We start from the raw sequence: 18,533 nt of genomic DNA, 5'->3' as shown, positions 1-18,533 counted from the left end.
TTTTAGAGTTACACTACTACTGCTGTCTAAGTACTGCTGACTAAGTATGGGTAAAATTCCAATTTAGATAATTTGTTTTGGCTCTTTATAATTTTGTTTACACAATGACTTCTTACTGCCTTATTTCAGACTCTTAACTAAGGGATTTGAAATAGTTTGTTAAAGATAAGCAGGAAGAATCCCCAAGGAAAAGAAGAGATGTATTTTTTATTTATTTTGCATTTTTAAGCTCTGGGTAATTCCAGTTGTGAATTACTAATATACATTATTATTATTACTACTAAACTAGTTATACCCCCCCTTCCAAGCAACAACTACATACAACTACATCTAGAGTTTCCTTTATATATAATTTGCATAGAAATTTGAATCCTTCCTCTATAAATTAGTATAGTCATTAGAGATACACATGTAGTTTGCACTAAGTTTCACCTATATATTTTTTCCTCTGTAGCAAAACTTACATAGAGAAGAATTTCAACAGTAGATTTTTTATATGTGTTTTCTTTGCAAAACAAAAATCAGAGATTTTTTATCAGCGGTGCACTGTCAAAATGGAAGGATTTCTAGACTAAAGTTTTATATGGATCAACCAGTTGTAAAAATAAACTTTTTTCCAAACTGATTGAAGAGGGTGTCTATTTATTAAACTTACAAACTTCCAGAAAGTGAGGAGGGGCATAAAGAAATTTCAAGAACATGACTAATTAAAATTATTTTGAAATAGTCACAAATGGCCTAAACAAAGTAAGATAAAACTCAGTGTGAACAAATTCGAGGTATTTTAGTAAGGTTGATATAATCTATATTAAAGATGAGGAGCACAAAAGTAAGAAACAATAACAAAGCAAAAAGTCTTTAGGGGTAACTGTAGATGACAGGTAAACACCAGTCAAGAATATCATGCTGCTGAAAGGAAAAGAAGAGAAAAAAGCCACCACACTGGGCTATGTAGCTATGCATCTTCCTTCCAGCCTGTGAAACAACCCTCAAAAAGACAAGAGTTTTCACCTCCCTAGACAGTTTATTCAGTTTAGATTAATATCCACTGAGAGTAGGACAGAAAACCATAACATAGTTAACCTGCATGAAGAAAAATTTAGCTATAATGATATACAAAATGTTTCGAAGAAGTTGAAGGCAGGGAAGTGTTGGAATAGATTGCCTATGGATAAAGCATTCCAGTTTTTATAAACAGAGATCAAATACATTTTAAAATCAGGCTGGCAAATTTCTGTTAAAAATGACACACCCACAGCAGATTTTTCTTCAGGTCACAGAATCACAGCCTGGTTGAGGCTGGATGGGGCCTCTGGAGCCTCATCTGGTGCCACCCTCCTGCTGGAGCAGAGCCACCTAGAGCCAGCTGTTGGGGATAGAGACTGCACAGCTGTCTGAGCAACGTGCCAGGGGGAAGACTAGTCAGCCCCTGAAGCTCCTTCTAGCCTTAAGTTTTCTGAGTGGAATGAAAAATGATGCTAATATTTATCTTCATTTATATTTAAATCCTTATTTTACCATTTCAATGTCATGATACAGCCTTGTTCATGTAGGGATTGGAAAAGGAACATTTGTAAAATAAAATAGAATAAATAGATTTCATACCCAGGAACTATGTAAACAATCTCTTGGCAGTATTCCCCTTGAGAAAACACTGTAACTATCCAATTCTGCTTTTGCATTGCATGCTCTGATCATGCTACTTCTTCCTAGTTTAATTTTCAACCTCATGCATAATGTACATTAGTCCCATTGGTCAGCCTTGCAATGAAGATAAGGCAGATGTTCCAGTCAGCTTTGATATCAAATGCCTCATGAGGTACTTAGTGTTTCCAGTGAACAGAGCAGAATAAATCTTTTGCACACACATACTACTAATTGCACACACAAAGCTGTGAAAAACTAATATTTAAAATTATAAGGGCTACACAAAGTAAGTATATTCTGAAAACTTTATTTTTCAAAGGAGTTTCCAGGAATTTTTTTCTAACTCAAATGTTGAAGTTAATAATGTTAAAATCAATAATAAAATCCCAAAGAGAAAATGAAAGAACTATCTTTCAAGGAAATATACAGTTTTTTCCTCCCATTTAATAATTCAGAAAGATATAGGTTTTGTGTGGATCTTGCATTTTATATGTAAACATATGACAGATGACAGGTAAGTAACATCTCTGTAAGCATCTCTATCCTACCATAGTTTTGGTTTAAGATACACTGTTACATGCTAGAATACCTTTCCTAAATAAACTCCAGAAAGTAAATACTTAAGACAATAGCAAATGAGGGGTGAATGAATGTAAGAACATCAAAGCTTCTTTGAGGGAGCTGAACCACAAGAGAAGCTTTGAACCCGGGTTAAAATGTCACAGGGTGCTACCTGAGCACTGAATTTATCAATTTAATTCCTTCAGAATCAACAAATAAACTTTGTGACAGAGATAAAGAAAATTTAAACTTGTGTTTCTTAAAGCTGTCTTTGAAGTTACCTTATACCTTAATGTATAACTACCATTTTAAACACACATTTTAGAACAGTTAAAAAAATTCTCAGCAAAGCAATTAAAAGATGCAATCACATTGAGTCACAGACACAACACCTCTCAAAAAGTCTGATTATCATCAAATGGTAAAATAACAGTAATACTAGTTTTCATGTTAGTAAGGATTTTGGGAAATAGGTCCCATTTTTCTGCTCAAGTAGTGCATCCCTCTTTTTAAGATGAACACCTACAGACATTAAATACAGAACAATATCTATTTCCACTATGGAAATTCATTTCATGAGAAACTCACAGCACTAAAAAATATGTCCAGATCTATCAGCCAATCTTTTAAAATAGGACTCTAAAACTGTGCCTATGAATCTGAGTATTAGTAGCAAAAGCCTCGTTCGCATTAGTATCTGTGCTTAAAACAAAAATATTTCTTTCACTTGTACCAGTTCTATGTACAGTAATGCATAACTGAGAATCACTTCTAAAAGTCTCCCCCACAAAATCACTCCATTTACTGAGGTATCAAAGCAATATTTTTAAATTTGTTAAGTCTTGATGAAATCCTGTCCCATGAAAAGTACTGCCTCAGACCCTCCCTGTTCACACAGAGCAAGGATGGGCAGACAGCCCTAGTTATTGTTTTCCTTTTTCTCTTTTTTTTTGATCCCCTTCACTTTGACATTGTCTGAACTTCAGCAGACAAAAATACCAGCTTCTGATGTACAATGAAGAGGGTGAGGAAAGGGAAGGTCAGCTTTCTCATGCTTCCCATAATTAGAGGAATCCAAGGGAAAAAAAGTAGCCTGTGATGATTTAACTGTAAATTGGAAAAAGTCTCATTTTTCAGAAGATGGATGCATAGGAATAAGTATGATGGAAGATTATAGTGGCATTCAGGATGTTGTTGACTATTTCAAAAGAATACCAACTTGATTTACTGTATAGAAATTTCTAGGGAGAATTTTTAGTTCTCTTAGAAACAAAGTGATTTGTTTAGGTTTTTTTGTTTGTTTGTTTGTTTGTTTTTGTTTTGTTTTGTCTTGGTGTTTTGGCTTCTTTTACCCAGAGCACACCAAGAATTCTTCCAAAAATTTGTGAGTACCGCAATTAAAAAAAAATAATTCTGGTAATAGTCATAGTTTTTACAGCTCACTGCTATACTTGGGCAGGTACATTCACAGCATCAGTCATTGCTTTTTCCACTTGCTGAAGAGACCAATGCCACATAAAAACATGGCTTTGGTCGTATCCTATGACTTTATGTTTGAATTTTATTTCAGCCTACTACCCTCAGATATTTGGAATCAAGTCAGTGATGAGTTTGCAAAGAATATCTCAAATACACAACAGCTGTTGTTGAAACTGACATTGAAACAGCACATTTATGGAATTTTGTTTATTTTACACCAGTATGGGAATAAGAAAACACACACTGCATCTTTGAAGGAGTGAAGGGAGCTCAGTGTCCCAGATAATGGAATGTAGAAGATTGATTCCCAGTAATAGTTTTTAAAAGACATGGCTAATTTTTCTCAAGCTGCAGGAGTACCATGGTGGCCCAGAGTAGGGTACAGATAATTTCATTTTATAGGCTGTTATGCTCAAACACCCTTTACCTGGAGCTTCCCTGTGCTTGTCTATGACCAAGCACAACATGAAATATTTGGTAAGATATTTATAAAAAACAGTGTGAAAATGGAACAGTAAAAAATCCACAGGATGGATACTGTTACATACCTTTCTAATAGGTATTAATACAGGAGAAGTTTACAGAAGATTCTGTTTAAGGAGTAGAAAACACAGAGTTATACAAACAGAAAATATTTTCTGCAAGTATCACGGAGCCTGATAGGTCAAGGCTCTCTGCAGAAGTCTTTCAGCTCTGCTTCAGTGAATGTTATACTCCAACACACACACACACACACACACACACACACACACACACTATTATGAAAAACAGCTTGTAAATTGGACCCCCATTACCAAATGTTACCTTCTTGAACTCTGACAAGCTTTATTGTTTCGTATGATTTTCTGATAAAGAACTTTTTCTAAGGTAGTTTACTGAATTTTAATCCAAAGAGTTTATGAACAATATATGTACATTCCTGCTTTAGAAATACCCGGCAACAGTGTTGTACAGCAATTCCAAGCAGACTATCTGCATAAAAGATAAGCAGATTTAGGCAAACATGCTTTTATCCAGGATTGCAATGCATACACAGAATCCTGAAAAACTTCCAGCTTCAGGAATTTGCTGTTTATTTTGGAGCACCTATATCAGTGACATCAAAACTTCACACAAAATACCAACTGCTCTTCTGCCTGACAAAATTGAAAAGGAATGTTTTGCTTTTAAATTTGAGGAGGAATAAAATAAAAGGAAATGAAAATGAGCTATCCACAGGATAAGTTAACAAGAAGAATCTAACTGTTAACTTACAGAGCCTTTCATTTTTGCCATCACAACAATTCTAGGATGTTTTTGTGTCTGGAAAATTAAACTGCTTCTGCATTTTTGAAGGAAAAATTCTGTCAATACCATTCCATGTCTTCTAATAGATCCTAACCCTCTTATCTCAAAATCTTAATTTGAGTTCAAGGTGCTGTAAACATCTTCATGCACTAAATAAAACAAAGTTGTTTTTAAAATAGAGACACATCTACTAAGCAAGGAAAAAAAGGATGCAAAAAGCTACATGTGCTTGGATGACAGGTACACAGCTGGGAATGTGCAGATACCCCGCCCCAGCACAGAGCTGAAAATTGCATCCCAGAGTTCAGAGGTGGGAGCTAAATACCAAATTTATTTATACAATTGTTTTCCTTCCAGGTAAGATATAGTCTTCCACTAAATCCCTCTTTTAGTGTCTGCTCCACTATCTATTAATCACTCTTTGCCTGTTGTTTTTCTATGACAACTTAGCCACATCCACGTGGTTTATTTAGCAATTTTCCTCAATTGTGTCTTTCTTGTGTGTTATAAATAGGATATTTCTTACTGTGTTTAAATATATGCCCATTCTAGTCAAAGGCAATATATTTAACACATGACCATTCTAACCACAACATGGGTATACTCATTTTGCTTTTGTTTAATTCCCCATTATACCAACAGAGATTTTTTTGTTAAATTGCTAACCACATTTCTTTCCCATCAGCCTGGTTTGCTTATCTTTTTTTCTTTATTCTTCACCTCAGATTGCCTGGGTTTACAGAAGCTGACTGACTTATGATGACATGAATGAAAACTTGAACAGAGAAATTCAAAGATGTTCAACATTTAGGATTAATGTTCCCTTCTAAATTCATTATTCTTTAATAAAACAAAAAGCAGAACTCTCCAAATGCCATACACAAAAGAGACACATTCTCCATGAAACTATTATGTGTAATACTGCCTTCTGCCAACAAGAAAAGAAAGCAATATTACATATAATAATTTTAATTTTGCCTGCTAACAGGTAAAAGATGATTAAATGGAAATAGCTTGATTTCTCTACCTCATATAATAAAAATGGAGTGTTTCAGAAATGCAACTCTAATGAAAAGTTAAGAGCTAACAAAGAGTAGGAAACAAAGGAGACCTGCCACTAGAACCAGCCAAATGCCACCCATATACTAAATAAAACTTGGAAATCTTTTATTGACTAGCAAGCTCAGCATGTTGGAATAATAAGGAAGTTTGGAATTTCCTCTCTCATTTCGAGTGTCTTTGCAGAAATATCAGCTGGTAACTACATCAGACTGTGCTATGTATAGCTTTGTTGATTTACTGAGGTCTTTGGAAAGCACACGCCCAATGTTTTTCTTCACATGAATAACCCTTATAGAAAACTGCCCAACATTCCCAAAGTTTGGAGAAGGAGAGAGAACATTCATTTTTAAAATTTTGGTCACAAAAAAGTATGGTTGTTTAATTTCAGCATTATAAAATTGAGGTAATCTAACATAATTAATTATATTATATTAATTATGCCAGTTATTCTCCAGACTTCTTGCAATACAAAGAGTGGTTATGAAAAAAAGCTTGAATACATTACTTCATTCCTATCCTTTCAATTAATATAATTTTTTCTGCTTTTATTTTTTCAAAATATATATTGAGTTTTTAAAAAATGTTAATTAATTTTTTAACCATTATTTTTGATAGTGCTAAAAGAAAGAAAACAGTACTAAGAAAGCAAATGGAAAGATTAAATAAACAATTGAGTGTTGCTCCTCAAATATTCCAAATTATTTTAATGTTTCAATTATATGCATTACAGCATTACTTTCAGAGACAGGGGATAATGCCTTTGTTTTCCAAAACACATCCAGCAAAACAAAACAAAACAAAACAAAACAAAACAACCCACTGGATGTTACTACTCCGTTTAAAATGATAAAGAGTAGAATTTCAGATTGTATGATTCATCTCATGTCACATTGGAAAATCTGTGGCAGAGTTCCAATTAAATCTTGGTCAAGTGAAGAAAGAAATGCAGCAGCCAAGTGATATTCACAGAGGCAACCTTGTTAACCTAGAAGTGGGGTGGTTGCTCTGCATCACAGTCAATTCTCTTGCTTTGCTCCTTCCTTCTGCCCAGTGAATTCTGTCCGGCTGTAAATGGGAGAGGGAGAGAAAAGGAGGAGAAAAAAAAAACAAAAACCACAATGAGTTCTGAATGAACGCACACATAGTTCTGATAAATTAACATTTCTAATGGAACAGAATTCATGTAGGAATTCAAGAAAGGACTTCAGAAAATTTCTAAAAGTGTTGAATGCAAAACTGCAGTTTAGACTGGATACTGCACGATGCCTACTGGCCATGGAGAAATGTTCAGCATCCCTATTCCTTCTCAGCATTCCTGCAAATCTGCTGATTTTTTGAAGATACAGCAAGCTTCAAGGAAAGAAGTCACAGATCTACAGATAACAGAACGATTTCTAAAAGCCACTAGCATAAGTACTCATCCAGAAAGAAATGCTGTGTGTATGATGAAGGGTTTACTTTCCCAGAAGTGCTTTTGGGACTTAAGATTGCACAAAAGGGCTGTGAAATGTGTTTCCCTCAGTTCTGGCTCTTCGGTTCCTGGAGCCTCAGGTCACATTCAACTCATAGTTCCTATCAAGCTTTTCCCAAAGGACCTTTGGGCTCCTGCAGTAGCCAAGCTTCCCTGGAACAGGAAACTCTATTTACACTGATGTCTTAAAGCCTGGTGCTCATCCATAAAAGGGAAAAATAATACTTTTAAGAGCAGCATTTTTCTTAACCTTTAACAGGCCACAAGTTAGTCTAAAATGCACATGCTGTAAAAGAGAATTTTTCACAAAATCAAGTAAAACTATTTCTGAAAAAGTAAAAACCCTTCATATCCCTGAAGTGCCTGCAACATTCTTACAGTGTGCGATGTTTTGACTGGAATATCATAGAGGAAAACTTTCAGTCATATGAAAGAAAGGCTATCTATAAGCATTAAAATAATAAAATGCTAACATTTTTATCCACATCCCTGCTGATGCAGGTAATATTTGGGGGCATTGTATAGTGAGTGGGAAAATTCTGTTCCAACTATTTGTTCATAGGGGAAAACCAAAGCCTTCCCTGTGACAGAGCTTTGAAAATTATTAAAAATAACCCTCATAATGTCAATATGACTCCTGAGCAGGAAGGTCCTGCAAAATCTGCTTCTTATGGGACAAATTACAGCAGGCTACTGGGAAGGTAAAGTAGAAATATCTCCTTTTCCCTTTTTGTATTACATATTTTACCTACATACATTATATATATTCCATACATACCCCTTTGCAGTCTGTTATTTCACAAAGAACATAGTGACTTCCATCTGTCAAACAGCTTTTTGATTTTTTAAAACTGCCATTTTTCACACAGGAGAGTAATCGATTAAAAGGTTAAGGTGAGGATTTTTATTTTCAAAAATACTGAAAGACACAATGTGACTTCATCTAAATTTTTGATTTAAAAATAAATTAATCTTCATGCACATATGAGTTTTGATTTGTAATTTTTTATTACTTCAGTGCCACAATCAAGCATTCCTGCATTACTACATCTCATAATCACATGCTCCAACTTTCCTTCCCCTCAACATCTTTTGTTTACTGCTTTACTTTCTGTCACATCTGAATTGAGTGAGACAGCTCTGTAAGTTTCTGTAAAATGCTTAGCACTTTCCAAACCACAGAAAATAACAGCATCTGTCCTATGCAGGATAGATGTGCTGAAGGCTGCTTTGAGATACTGAGCAAAATCCTTCTGAAAAGCAGTTGAGTTGTTAGCATTAATGATATAAAAATAAGTGGCGTTTCAGTGCTGCAAACATCTAAGTTTAAAAAGCCTAAATTTTGTATTCAGATTGAGATTTTTTCTATGGAGAATGTACTGAAGTTTTCAGTAGATGTTCCTTAATCAACACTACTCTTCTTCCAAAAGAATTGTTTCAAGCTGTATAGCTAATCAATAAAATATTTTGCTTTTGGATTCTTACATTTTCACAGAAATTTACTTTCCAAACATAAGCAAAGAGATTTGACTCCATTGCCAAATTTCCTGTAGCTACAGAGATGAAATTGAGGTGCAGATGATGTAATCTGTTTTAAAATCTAGCTGTAAAAAACTACATTCTTCTTACAATAGCATATTTTTGGTGATGAGACTATTTTGCTCAAGGTCAGCTATTACAATTTCTGGTTTAAAGGTGAAAGTTGAAACATGCAATCACCTTGCTTACTAAGAATAGCAAACAGTATCTGCATGGCCTTTTCCAATTCCTATCTTCATGCAAGGTCTTTAGTACATTTGCTGTGACTCTTGGAGGCACAAACCTATTTAATTTGATTTAAAATGCTGGGCATTTCTTGGCCTCAGACTAGAAGTCTGGAGACAGGACAGTTATTTTCTAGGAGATTAAAGAAAGCAGAAGGACACAGGGGTTTTCCATAACTTTCCTTCACTAGTCACAAGGACTTGACAATGTAACATCTCTAATCTGTCATCTAGGAAATGAGTAAGGTCCTAAAAATAATTGGGAGTATCCCAAGGTGAATAAGTGTAAATCTATGAAAAAAGTGATATATTATCTCTGTATAATGTTACTGGTTTATCTTGGCATTTGTCCATCCCTGTCTTGATCTTGTGCTGAATTTTCTTATCTGTCTAACACTCATCATCATCTCAATTCTAGAAGCTCTTCAAAGTAGCGGGTTAGATTTTTCATTACTTCCTATTACTACATTCTTATTTAAAGTTGAAATGTAAGACAAGAGAAACTTACTATTAATAGCAAAAGTTTTATTAAAAAGTTTTATTAAAATTTATTTTAATAAACCTATTCTCCCTCCAGGTTTTAGGCATCCATAGCATTGTGCATGAAATGAGAGACATTTCCCATTACTATGTAAATGTTGTTTTTCCATCCGGATCTTTAAAAAATATTAATGGATCTAATTCTACCAGATTTTTCTGGTTTGCACTCATTCTTTTGCACATGTGACTAATTTATTGATTTTGAAAAGTAAAGTCTAGGATAACAATTGCATAACAAGTGTTACAGATACAACATACCCAATGAACCTGAAAATGTATCTGTGTCATTACTAATTTAAAGTTACAGTTGAGTATGTTTGTGAATATTTGTCAATTTAAAACTCTTAAGGCAACTGACTCAATTTTAGTGTAAACATTGGTGGTTTACTTACAGTACTACTAGAGAAGGCAAGAACTTATTGACACTGATTAAAAAAATTCTACTTTATAAAAAACTCCACTGAAGTTGAACAAGATCTGACACAGTTTATAAAGGTGGAAAGTAGTAATTCTTAAGGAATAAAATGTCCCTCTGCTATGACATATATCACATATTTTTAGATACTTTCCCAGAGAAATAAAATATTTTAAATGCTCTGTTTCACAAGTACAACAGAAGCCTAAAAGTCTCAGCTCTGAACTCCCTTTCCTCATCTGCTCTCCATTTCAGGTTCTGAAAATATCTGGGAGGCTGAAGACATAATCATAAAATGTTAAGGGGGTGGAAGGGACCTTAAAGATCACCCAGTCCCAAGACCCCTGCCATGGTCACAGACACCTCCCACTAGTCCAGGTTGCTCAGGGCTTTATCCAACCTGGCCCCGCAGGTTTCCAGGCATGGGGCACCCACCACCTTCCTGGGCAGCCTGTGCCTCATCACCCTCACAGCAAATACTTCTTCCATACATCTGATATGAATTTCCCCTATTTTCCACCAAAAACTCCAAACCCTTTCAAAACACATTTTTGAAAGTTCTTGTGTAGCTTTAAAACAGTTTTTTACCATTCTTTCAAACAATTTCAGTAAATAATAATTTCAATTTAGTGCTTAATGAAGCAACGAATGGTTGAAAACAAAAATGCCGTCCCCCAAAACTTATAACCTAAGTATCCATCTAAGAATAATTTTGTAACACACATTGTATTTACACGCACAGTCCAGGAAGCAAAACATAAAATAAACATATGTTTATGGAAAAGTTGATCGGAAATGATGAAGTATTATAGTCCAAGTGCTGTGTTGGTTTATTTTTAATCTTACCACGTGCTGTGTTTAGATGATCATTTACTAAACTGACAAACAAATCTCTTAATGGTAACTGAACACTATGAGTCTTTTGCAAGTGGTGTATTTTAAGGAGGGACATTTCAGAGGAAAGGGTGGAGGTATGAAATGGATTTGTTTAAAGCTAGTGGCCAAATTCACATATAACAGGAGACTACTAAGTTCAGATTTTCACTAGAGATAAAACTGGAGTAGGAATTTCAAAGTGGTTTCAAGAATCCCATCACATTGAGAATTGTTTTATTGGAGCATTTTCAGAAATATGTGTTCAGTCATTTCCTCTTCCTTTTATTCCCTCATTATTTCTCATCCTAATTTATAGTGATGTGCTTGTAATAATAGCTTAGTCAGACACTGGTGAAGTGCTGGAATCATCTCAAAGTGACTTCAACAGTCATGTGAAGACTGCCTTTCATGCCTGTCCTTGACCTGGATATGGGAAGCAGCATGAAAACAGGAGGCCTCACAAACATTAAAACATCTCAAAATTGACACACTAAATTGTTTGCAGTAGTGGGATCTCACAAGAACTGCATAACTAATTTTTTTTGTTTTATTATTTTCCTGAAAAAAATTAAATCTAACCTTAACCCACAAAAATAAAATTGCTGAATTCCTGCAATTTCTCACTAAAACCTTTCAACTCTTGAGTGATGGAAAATAGCAATGTCTGATCACTTCCCTTGCTGACTTGACTTTAAAAGTGAGTAATTCTCAGGTCTGTAAAGGGTTTGACAATCAGACACATTCAGTTGTTCAAGGGAGGGTCTCAAACTTAAGCAGTGTTATATAAGCTCTTCCTTTTAAACCAAAAGTTATGATTCTAATGACCAATGATTTCAACACTTTTGTGGAAATCTTTGTGAAAATTTACAGCACAATGCTGTCTGCAGTAGTACCAAGGACAACATGCAGGTGGGTTATACAAAGTCTGACCACTTTTAGAACAGCTGTTGGACTGCTTGTTATGCAGATATAAGTAAGAATTAAAAAATATTATTACCTTTTCCTCACAGTAGGAATCTATTCTAATACTTCTTCCCAGCAGCCCAGGAAGTCAGGGTAAACACAAGACTGTAAGGAAAAGTCATGCAGTATTTAAAATGGTAAAGATCCTGAGTTTCAGCAGAATGAGGCCAGGATAGAAGTGTATCTGTCTGTATTCTGCCCAAATCTTCAACAGCCCCCTAAAACCCACTTTCTCATGTGTGTCTTTATTCTATTTCTCTGTAACATCAGCTGATCCCTTGCCCTTCCCATCTGAAATTATTATTTTCCCTGTAGAGTTTCAAAGTCTTCATTGATGCCTCCATATCCTTTTCTCCCCTTTCCTTTTCTCCACATCTGTTATCCAGTACTGCAAAACTAAGCTTGCATAAACCTCAGATCAGCTCTAGCATATCACATGGAGCTGTCTGTTCTAATGGAACTGATTGCCCTTTACTCCTTGCTAAATATTTAAACTAAATGCACTAGAAAATATCATATGTGAATATTATACAGGGATAAACGCAATCACAACATGTATCTGCATGATAATAAAAATGTAACTCTTGCTTGTGTTGACAGACAAGAATCAGTTTAAAACAGTGTAAGAGTGGTATCAATACAGCCCTAACACAAATTTTAAAATCAGCTGCTAAGACTAAGCTTCCAGGTAAGAATTGACTGAATTCTGTGCTATCAATTCCTAAATTGGCAACATGAAAATAAGCTTCAGTACATTTAAATGAACAAACATGCCATCTTCAGAAAGAGCTAAAGTCATATATAGAGAGAAGAAAGAGATGTAGTCATAAATACAACTCATAAATTGCAATGGACTCTGCAGCTGGAACAAAAGAAAATGTATTTTAACAAAAGATCAATGTGTTAATTATTCAGATAAATACTGCTTCCCCTTTATGTCACACATGTATTTTTCTATAGATCTTGGAAATATGGGTTTGATGTCAGTCATGTATGTGTTTATTCTTACAGAATGTCATTCATATGATAAGGCACTAAGACAATTATCTATACAACTACAGTTGGGATTCATGCATGGATAAGACAGGTAAACTGACAAATTCAAGGGAAAAGAATTTCACGGACCAGTGAATCAGTTTTCTTCAAGTCTTCATTTAAGAAAAGAAGCATTATAAATCTTCATACTGAAAACAAAAATAAAACCAAAATTATGCCAAACATAAGCAAGGGAAAGAATTATATACCTGCTGTGTGTTTTCAGGTGAGCAAGAAATAGCCATAGATGTGACTGTATGAACTGTTTTCCAGTTAATATTTTCAGATTACTCTATTATTTTCAGATAATATTTTAGGCACTTTTCAGAAAACAAAAATACATGGAATTTTGATAAGGATAGATTCTTTATGGAAAATACTTGCTTGTATGCAATATTCTGGTAGTTATAAACAGTTCAAATTTTTGTACTGAAACCTGCAGAAAGAATTAACATTCAAATTGGCAAATTCAGAATGGGGGACTAGGTAGTTGGATGGAGCTATAACAGAGCAGAAACTGCACTTGCTACAGTAACAGTGTGTGAAAGAAGTTCCTGACAAAATTTTTGTGTGAAAATGGTGATTTTTTTTTCCTTTTTTTAGTAAAATTAACTTAAACCAAGCTGGAGGGACTGATTTTATTGGAATGCCTATGATTCTAGAAGTACAATTTCCTTTGTACAGATGGGAGGGTTACATGTATAGATCCAAATGCAAGAATGACTTCTCAATAAACCAGCAACGTGTGAAGACTCCTGATTATTTTAAGGTCTCCATTTCTATATCAAGGCAATTGCATCACTAAAATGTATCCACTGACTAAAGTACTTCTCTGTACTTTATTCATTCTAAGAAATTCAGCCAGCAGGACTGTGGGAAATTATAGTAAAATTATATTTTTTAAGATAATTATATATTTTTTTTAAAATCATATTAGTCCTACTACAGGTCCACTAGAAAAATTAGTAAAAACGCCATTCATGAAAGTGATGGGTAAGGTCAGATTGAAATAACTGATAAAACACCACAGGACTTTCTCTACCAATTTAGAATAAGCAGTATCTCAAAGTGTTCTTGCACATTCGGTATATCTATACAACATATCTAATAGATTGTATATCTATTGATTTTAATAATCTGAATCCTATTTTTTTTAGCTATGAGAATCAGTTCAAGGAGGGACTGTCATATTCCCAGACCATAGAAAAAACAGTGCATCCTTCCTTTCTGTAAAGAGAGTTAGGGATTTAGCTAGTGATCAAATGATAACTATATGGCAAATACTGAATGTGCTCCTGGTATCAGGATACCTTCTGCACTTGAAATTCTATTAAAAGTTCCCTGATATAGAAGAAAGTCAGTAATTTATTAATTTTAAGATAAGAATGCAAAGTACAGAAGAATTAAATACAAAATCTAATGGGCATTAAGCAGTGTGTAAACATGAAAAATTTCTTTCTTTTCCTTTGGTATGTCAAACTGAGATCCTGGGTGTCATCTGGTAAACTTTCCTGTGCTAACACAAAACTGCCCTCCTCCAAATAATGCCATCTGAATCAAACTATGTAGACAAAACCATGCCATCCTATGATGAGTGCACCACTCTGACTGGTAAGAATGATGGGCATCGTGGGCTCTTTTTTGGAGAAAAAAGGGAACATTTTAAATCTTGTGGCTTATATATATCTCTATCATCTCACAGTTGAACAACATCAATGGTGACTTTAGAGACTTTACCTAAACTACAACTACTGTCCTAATAAAAGTGTTGTACTTCATAAGACATGAATTATCCTCTCTTTATAGTCCACTTGACATAATGGACATTATTCCCTTGCTTGTAAGGAAATATTTAAGACTAAGCACAAAATATATTTCTGTCTTTTAGCCATCAGGTTCAGTCATTGCACAGAAATCAAGGTAAGAAGTTAAGCTTTTTAACTACTATTGATGGTGCCTATTCCCCCATTCCACAAGGAAGATATTTACCCAGACACATACCTAATTTCAGTGAAACTGAGTGACCCTGGCCCATCATACCATAGTAAAAACACACACACATATATATATACACATACATATACATATATATATATGCATATATATACACATATATGTACATATACACACACACACACATATATATATATATATAAAATTTTGTTTTCTAGAATAACTTCATTTTTAAAATATATTAACTCTAAATAGATACTAGTTTTCTACATTAAAATTAATGGGAATGTTTATTAACTATTCATCTATATACATCTTATAGAAATTGGGAACACTTTTTCTCACCACCAGTAGTACATAATATATCTCAAGAGTATGAGACAAAACCAAGTCAGAAACTTGCATGAAAGACAGTATTGGACTTGTTCTCAAGGGTTTTTTTAAAAGATGTCATGCAAAATAAGAGGTCTGTTTTAGTAAGTTTTCTGCCTGTCCAACCTATGAAACACTAAATGATTCTTCCAATTTCTCAAAATCTTAATAATTAATAATAAAAATTGAGCCGAACAGAAGAATTTATTTTAAAGATTCTTCTCCCTTTAGACATAATGTAAATCAACATTTTTTACAAAGAAATGCTAGATTATTACAGAATTTATATTCTTTTTACTCTAAGACTCCGCCGACGTCTCAGAACCTGAAATAGCAGTGTATTCCCTCTTCCCTGCGTGACTCACGATCTTGTCGATCATGACAGCAGAGACTAAAAATACAAGGCACGGCTGCCTGCGGGCGCTGTAAATCCCAGGCCGGAGGCGCCTCGGGAGGTTTGCGCGGGGCCCGGCGGCCGAGCGGGCCCTGCCCGCGGCTCGGAGCACAGGAAGCAGCGCGGCTTTCTGCGGCGCTGCTCGGCCCCAGATAATGCCATTGTGTGGCAGGCCGGGCGGCCTCTCCCGGCGCTGGGAGCCCGGGCTGGCGTCTGGCTGCCTGGCCCCCGGCCAGCCCGGGGCTGGCTCTGCGGGGAGGGCGGCCGCTCCTCCGCCGCTCCGCGCACAGCCCGGCCGCGCCTCGCCCTCCAAAGGAAATCTGGCCGGGGCTCCAGACTTTATGACTTCTTCTTTACGAGTCTCCTCTCCACTCTTTTTTTTTTTGTTTTTGTTTTTTTTTTTTTTTTTTTTTTTTGTTCGCTCGCGCTGCGCTCTCAGGGAGCTATTTAAAGCCACAAGAAATAAACGAGCTGGTGACAGGATTAAAATGAGCCGGTGACAGGATTATTGGGAGAAGTCATACTCTGATACCCCAAAACGCACATTACGTCCCTCTCGCTTTTTAAACAAATTACTGTCACTGCCACCCATCACACGGAAGAAAAGATCCGCTTCAACAGGCAAATTCTACAATCTTCTTAATTTTTATCCCCTTTCTAACTTCTACCAAGTTTCTGTAAGATATATGTTCTGTTTAAAACAGACATTGTTCTTAACACACAAAGGAGTTCAAGGATGTGGCATCAGTGTGTTCCCACCCACCATTTGCTCTGATTTTTTCAGATTCTCTGAAAAAACCATTCAAGTCCCGCAGCGAGTATTGTGTCAGGTACAATTTTAAGTAATGCATTTCGGTAGCGGTAACTCAAAGATATTAAAAGTTTAACAAAATATTTCCCTGTACAAAACTATGTGAAAAAAAACCAAAACAAAACAACTTCACCAATCAGAAAATATAATGCAGCACAACCAACATCTGCCACCTTTGCTCCAGAGAAACCTCATTTTACAGCCCAGGCAGCTTCCCCAAGAACACACCTCTTATACTTTCTAGGATACTCATCATACTGGATTCAAGTATGTCCTTAAGTGTTCTTTTCTAAGGGTAGAAAATAGAACAACACTAGGTACAGCTAAATACTAAAAATGCTAATATTTGCATTTTCAAGAATACGAGATATTTATTAAAATCGATGGAAATTAGTGTAAGACAAGGAGCCTATTTCTATATCAATATCAATATTAAATATATAAATATATAAATATATAATATACATTATATTAAATATATATAATATATTATCTATTATGTAATATATATAATATTAAATGTATATAAAATACATATTATATATTTTTCTTGGTTTTACATTAGCTATAAATAATTTCTTAAACACTATGCAATACTTCTTCATAGCTTCATTTTATGATAAAACAGTATTTCACTGATAAATTGCCTTCCTGTATTTATTTTAAACAAATATTTTACAAAAGCCTATTATTAAATAATAAAAATTTAATTGGTATAGCAGCAATATTTGATAGAGCAATAATTCTGAGTAGCAACATAACTTGAGTTTATTTTAGTTTTGTAACTTTATTTTTATGCCCTTAGTATGTAAAATCACTATAGCAGCTTCTAAGCACTGAGGCCTCAGTTCCTAAAGAGCATATGCAGAGGTGGTTTTATATTTGAGGCTCTACACTTAACCTGAATACACAGAAAAGCTGTCTTGAATATAACCTTGTAAGAGGTATACCTATAAGAGGTATAATCCATATATTGTGAAATACCAAAAGCCCCAAAATTCAGACTGTTATGTCTGAGTTTAATGACAATTCATATTCTGAGGCATATCTCAAAAAAACCCCAATGTCACTAGCTTTACATTTAATGTCTAAAATAAAGAGGTTGTACTTGTCTTTAATTTTGAATTTCTAGAATTGGTATTTTTAAGTTTCTCTTCAGTGAAGAAAGTGTGAAGAATACTTTAGTGCCACACCATTTTTTTAAGTCACGTGGCATTCAGAAGGGAAAGGCTTCAACGAAAATCAAAATAGCAAATTATTTAAAGCTTGGTTTGATTAAAACAGTTTAGATATATTCTAAGAAAATACAATATCAATTAAATTACCTCAAGGTTCTCAGCCAAGCCAATACAGTCACCAAGAAATGATCATTTTTTAAAGAGGTAAAATCACAAATAAAATATTTTATTGTATGTATCAGTGTATTAAAATACTCAGAGTGACATATTCAACGTTTGAAAAAAATTAATTCTGGGTGTCAATTTCATGATTCTTTAATGTAATATGTTTGGAGCTCAACTAATACAAAAATGCCATTGCTTATTCTGAACAGTTAAGAAAGAGAAACCAGCACACGGGATTCTGTTGATTCCTATAAAATCAATTATATATATTCCTATTAAAAAATTAGAGATGAAATCCCAAAGGGTTAACCTCTTCCTTGTGGCACCCATTGTTTTTCTGCATCGACAATGTATAAAAGCTGGTAGCAGCCTAGACATGACCCCAGAGTAACCTGTCTGCATGCACTTCTCTTGTCTCCTCTGCGCTGCTCCAGCTGCTTGTCCAAAGATCCAGTAAATATTTGCACGCACAGCGTAAGGTGGTGGCACTTCCCGCGCGGAGCTGGTGACAAGAGACAACATCTCAGCTCTGAGTCAACAGCGGAAAGCAAACAGTGGCTG

The 18,533-nt window shown here is 34.9% G+C and overlaps 1 long non-coding RNA gene across 1 annotated transcript; it reads right to left on the bottom strand.

The window, feature by feature from the left end:
- Nucleotides 1–6,494: 6,494 nt before the first annotated feature.
- Nucleotides 6,495–16,085, bottom strand: LOC135289435 (uncharacterized). Its single transcript, XR_010352185.1, has 3 exons — nt 15,790–16,085; nt 13,190–13,248; nt 6,495–7,101 (listed from the first exon to the last, which is right to left on the bottom strand). It is a non-coding gene; the product is annotated as an uncharacterized LOC135289435 (long non-coding RNA).
- Between the last annotated feature and the right edge of the window lie 2,448 nt (nt 16,086–18,533).

Source organism: Passer domesticus, chromosome 1 (assembly GCF_036417665.1).
Source record: "Passer domesticus isolate bPasDom1 chromosome 1, bPasDom1.hap1, whole genome shotgun sequence".
In the NCBI taxonomy this organism is placed as follows: domain Eukaryota; kingdom Metazoa; phylum Chordata; class Aves; order Passeriformes; family Passeridae; genus Passer; species Passer domesticus.
This window is presented reverse-complemented; position numbering and strand designations above follow the sequence as displayed.